Source organism: Octodon degus, unplaced genomic scaffold (genome assembly GCF_000260255.1).
Source record: "Octodon degus isolate 3935 unplaced genomic scaffold, OctDeg1.0 scaffold00060, whole genome shotgun sequence".
Lineage (NCBI taxonomy): Eukaryota > Metazoa > Chordata > Mammalia > Rodentia > Octodontidae > Octodon > Octodon degus.
This window is the reverse complement of record NW_004524636.1, coordinates 3,216,586-3,222,106: the sequence shown is the minus strand read 5'-3', so window position 1 is coordinate 3,222,106 and position 5,521 is coordinate 3,216,586. Positions and strand designations below refer to the sequence as shown.

Here is a 5,521-nt window from a genome sequence, read left to right as displayed (position 1 = left end):
AGCTATATGGCCGGCCCTTACTTTATTTATTTATTTTTTTTATTCTACTGAGCCATCTCCTCGGCCCCCCTTACTTTAAATTATTATTTTTCTTCCCATTAAAAAAATTCTTAGTTATCTTGCTATGCAGCTCAGACTTGTTTATAGTGAACCTCTTGTCTCACCTTCCCCAGAGCTTGGATTATAGGTGTGTACCAGCACAACTGGTTTCAGTGGCCGGCTCAGTGCAGGGCTGGCATAGCACACAGTACTGGGGATTGAACTGTGGTCTTTACATTTGCCAGGCAGGTGATTAGACCCCTGTGCTATCTCCCTAGCCTTCAATTATTTCTTTTATGATGTGAATTTAATTTGCATACAAACTCTCCTAGCTTTTCTTACTGTATGGATATTACTTTTACAAGGACGTTGGATGTGGTCAGGAAAATAGTTTTTGTCCAGGAATGGGTTAATTTGGATCACATAGCCTTTATAGCCTTTTCTAAACTTCACAAAGAACAGGTAAGTCATCAAAAGAAATCCTAAATTCATAAGAGAGCAAATATATGAGTGCAGAACCCTCAGTTTCAGGATTGGCTACATAAAGGCCTTCAGATCAAAAGACTAATTTTTAAAAACTATTTTAACTATTTTTACAGCTTCAGGCTCCATCTAATATAAATTCAAATTAACAAAAACTAAAACATCTAAAATTTAGTGTTGTAGTCACCCCTGCCACATGTCAAGTGCTTTATGTTAGTTAACTTTCTGTTACTGTAACAAAATGCCTGAGACCATAGTTTCAAAAGAGGAAGTGTTTATTGTGGCTCTTAGTGTCAGAAGATCCACTTCATGGTCAGTCAGCTTGCTATTTTGAGGCCTGTGCTGAGGTAGAGGTCATCATGATGGGAGAGCATGGTGGGGGCCGCTTCTCGCCTCTTGATGGCCAGGAAGCAAAGAGAGGAGAGTAGGAGCTGGAGTCCTGCAGTTCCCTGGCAGGGGACAGGGCAGTGGCCTCACTTCCTCCACTGCCTTGCACCAGCACTGTACCTGGGAGCCAAGCTTTAATGTACATGACACTGGGGGGCATTTATCCAAGCATAGCACGCTCATAGCACTGTGGCTGGCACTGGATGAATACAGTTTACTCTTTTTAAAAGAGCTGTAATGTAAATATCTTAATTTTTTCTGTGTATATGATTTTCAAATAGTTTTTGTTTTATTAGTACAATGTTTGTAGTGTAATGATTATATTCACTGGTCAGAAGTGACAGAGGCAAAGCTACCTCTGTGGTTTTCCTCTTATTTGTGAGTTGGGAAATGGCTGCTCTATAGTTACAGCAGAGCTTAATCCCAGGAACCGAGGTTCATCGTGTTAGGAATTTGAATTCTCTCCAGGAAGAACTTTATAGTAATTTAAAGGCTTCACTGACATTTGGTCCTGTATAAGTCCAAGGAGAAAAGAAAAGGGTCGTTCCAGTTCTAGATCACATTCTTCAAGATTAAAGTCTAGATTACAGTCTAATTCTCAATCAAGATCAAGGCCACACTCTAGAAAGAAGAGGTACAGTTCTAGGTCTCATTCCAGGACATACTCAAGATCTCATAGTAGAGACTGTATTTATTCTAGAGATTATCATTGGGATTGCAGAAATAATAGAGAAATGAGATGACCTTATGGGTACAGAGGAAGGGGTAGAGGGTATTACCAAGGAGGAGGAGGAGGAGGCAGATATCACTGAGGTGGTTATAGACCTGTCTGGAATCGAAGGCACTCTAGGAGTCCTAGCCGAGGTCATTCATGTTCTAGGAGTCCACAAAGAAGATCAGTTTCTTCTCAAAGATCCTGAAGCAGATCTTGCCGGTCATATAGATCCTCTAGATGTCCAAGATTATCCTCATCTCGGTCTTCATCCCCATATAGCAAATCTCCTGTCTCAAAAAGATGAGGATCTCAGGAAAAACAAACCAAAAAGACCAGAAGGGGAACCCCAAGAAGAGAGTTCTTTGTAAAGTAAATCACAGGAAGAAGCAGAAGATACATATGAACATGATCCATCTGAATCTATTGATGAGTTTAATAAATGAGCCACATCTGGTGATATTTGGCCTGGCCTTTCTGCTTACAATAATAGTCCCAGATCACCCCATAGTCCTTCACCTATTGCTACACCACCTAGTCAGAGTTCATCGTGCTCTGATGCCCTCATGCTTAGTACAGTCCACTCTGCAAAAAATACCCCTTCTCAGCATTCACATTCCATTCAGCATAGTCCTGAAAGATCTGGTTCTGGTTCAACTGGAAATGGATCTAGTCACTACAGTCCTTCTCAAAATAGTCCAATTCGTCATATCCCCTTACAAAGAAGCCCTGCAAATACAGTCACACCAGAATGCTCCAAGAGATGAGTCTAGGGGACGTTCTTCATTTTACCCTGATGGAGAAGATCAGGAAACTGCAAGGACTGGAAAGTTCCTCAAAGGGTTCACAGATGAAGAGTCTAGAGTGTTCCTGCTAGATAAGGGTAATGTTAGGGATAAAGAAGCTCCAAGGGAGAAAGGATCAGAGAAAGGGAGGGCAGAGGGAGAATGGGAAGATTAGGAAGCCCTAGATTACTTCAGTGATAAAGAGTCCAGAAAACAGAAGCTTAATGATTCAGAAAGGGATGCCACAGAGGAGACAGGATTATAGACAGTTCAGGAAGTCAGTCCTCTCAGATCAGGGTAAAATTTTTTACTACTGCATCTCATCGGAATACTGAGGAGGAAGGATCTAAGCATAAGTCCAAAGTTTCGCTGAAAGGCAATAGAGAAAGTGATGGTTTTGGGGAGGAAGGCATTTTTAACTTTAAGGGGCTTGTTTCCTTGGAGGAAGGGCCAGCCCTTGCAAGGGTTAGGCCCAGGGAGGAGGCCAAAGTTTTTGAAAGATTACCGTTAGGGAAGGAACCCCGTTTCCTTGGCGGTTAAGTTTTGAATTGTTCCAGGTTTTTTTTGTTTCCGTTCCCCTCTACACAAGGATCTGGATGCATGAGAGAAGTCTGCCTTCAGAGAGGATAGTCCCCTTAGGATCAAAATGACAGCTAGTGATTCTCACTGTCCTGAAGTCAAACTCAACATGGCACCTGTTCTTCTTCATGATTCTAGCAGACCAGCCTCCTTGACTAAAGACAGGCTGCTTGCTAGTACACTTGGCCATTCTGTCAAGAAGGAGCAAGAATTCCTATCCATCTTTGACCACATTAAGTTGTGTCAGGCCAGCAAAAGCACTTGAGTCATTTATACAACACATTGTGTCCTTGGTTCATCATGTGAAAGAGCAATACTTCAAATCACCTGCAGTGACCCTAAGCAAGCGGTTCACTTCATATCAGAAAGCTACTGAAGAGCACAGTACCCAGCAAAAGAGCCCTGAGATATACAGGAGAATTGACATCTGTCCAAGTTCCCTGATGATGCATATCCATTCTGCAGGACAGGAGAGAGTTTTTAAAGAAGAAAATCAGAAGGGAGATTAAAAAAACTAAGGTGTGATTCTGCTGATCTTTGCATGACATTGGTTGCTGTAGAAAAGAAAGAAGTAAAGAACGGGGGATTCCAAGGGCTCCAGGGAATCCACTGGATCAAGAAAGCAAGAAAAACTCCAAAAGATTATGAGGAATACAAATCTTACAGAGATGACAGTCAACATAAAAGCAGAGAGCAAGATCGTTCTTGGTCTCCATCCTCTTTGGCATCACCTTCCTCTCCCAGTTCTTGGGAAGAGAAGGAGGGTAAGAAGGAGCAAGAAGCCCACCATGAGCTGAAAGAGTACTTTGGCTTTACAGGAATCAGCTGGCCATGAGGAGCCTTCCATGATGACAGAGATGATGGTGTGGATTATTGAGCCCAAAGAGGAGGAGGTCATGGTACTTTCCAATGTGACAGAGGGCACTTTAATTTCAAAAACTCAGGCAGCAGTCCAAAATGGACCCATGGCAAGTATGGAGGGGGTGGAATCGTTGAAGATGAAGAAGACACTATGGAAAATAGTGAAGACAAGAAGGACAGGCGCAAAGAAGAAAAGGAATAGTAACTCTGAAGTAAGATTGCTACAGAGAGCAAAACTCACAGTCAACATTTTATTATTTTTTTTTACCTGAATTTTGTTTTCAAATAAGAATGTAAGCATTTTACTTAAATTTTACTGTTTGCAAATAGGCTACAGAAATTTTGTTTTAAGTCTTCAGATATCTTGAAAAATAGTAGCCTGTATGTTGAAAATTGTATTGAAATAAGGCAGAAAATTATTACGTACCATATTTGTAACTCTCAACTTTTAAAAGTACTTTTACTGTTTTTGTTATTTGCACTGTAATTCTGCTTTGTCTATAAGATATGGTCAAGTACAGCTCAGAGAAAGTTCTGATTCTCTTCCTTCTTTGTTTGTTCATGTTTATTCTGAAGTAAACATTAGCTCTACATACAAATCTGTAAGTAGAAATTGCTTATAGTGACCACAATAATTATTTTAACTGTGTACAACTGTTTAACATGTTATGCTAATTTGAACACTACATTTGTAGGGTAACTAATTTTTGAAGTGTACCGCAAAATTATTACTTTAACACTTCACCAAAAAGAAAATGATGCTTTGCCAGTTGCTTAAAAAGTACAAACTATTAAAGACTGGATTACGGGGGTCCTGGCCCTAGCTCAGTTCTTTAAGTGGCTGCTTCCACAAAGCTGTCAGCCTTAGGTTGCTATAATTCTATCCCCACAACACTCCAGCCAGCCAAACCTGACCTGAAGGCATTCAGAGAAAAAAAAAATCCTTAAAAAAAGCGGGGGGGAGGGGGCCCTGGGAGATGGCTCAGTAGAATAATCCTTCCCTGGTAAGCATAAGGGCCTGAGTTCAACCCCCGGTTCCCAAAAAAAAAAAAAAAAAAAAAAAAAAAGACTGGATTAAAAGGTCTGAGAAAATACTGTTTTTATTGAAAGCAAGCAGTGGCCTGTAAAAACCATTCTTAGGAGCCTTTGAGTTCAAAATTCAGTGTCCTCTTTTAATTCTCTTTTGGTAGCTTGAGTCATGGTCTTAAGTAGCTGTTTAAGGGAGGGAACTGATTTATAATAACATAGCAAGTAAAATGTCCCACTCCCCAAAATATTTTAGTATTAAAAGGAAAGAAAAGAGCAAAATCTGTAATTCCTAATCTTGGTATGGAGAGGATTATCCTGCAGAATAAACTGATGTGTCCAGTACCTAATTCCATAGGTTACATATTATTTGAGCTTCTGTATAGCTGAAAATCAATAGTGTAACCATAAGGAAAAACAGACAAATATAATTGTTCATTAGTAACTATATTCTAATTATCAATAAAAGATTTTAACAGGAAGCTTGTCCTAGCACTGATCTAACTTTTTTTTTCCTCACCCTATTTCACTTGCAGTTCACAAAATAGTGTTTTCTTTTTCTTTCCAAGAAGGGTTCTTTCCTTCAGGTAGATAATCTTTCCAATGCAAATTACTTTTTTTGTTTATATCTCTTAAAAGGATGAAAATC

General features: G+C 39.9%; 1 pseudogene; it reads left to right on the top strand.

Annotated features, from left to right (window-relative positions):
- The first annotated feature begins 881 nt into the window (after positions 1 to 881).
- On the top strand, positions 882 to 4,048 carry LOC101575189 (annotated as a pseudogene).
- Positions 4,049 to 5,521: the final 1,473 nt, after the last annotated feature.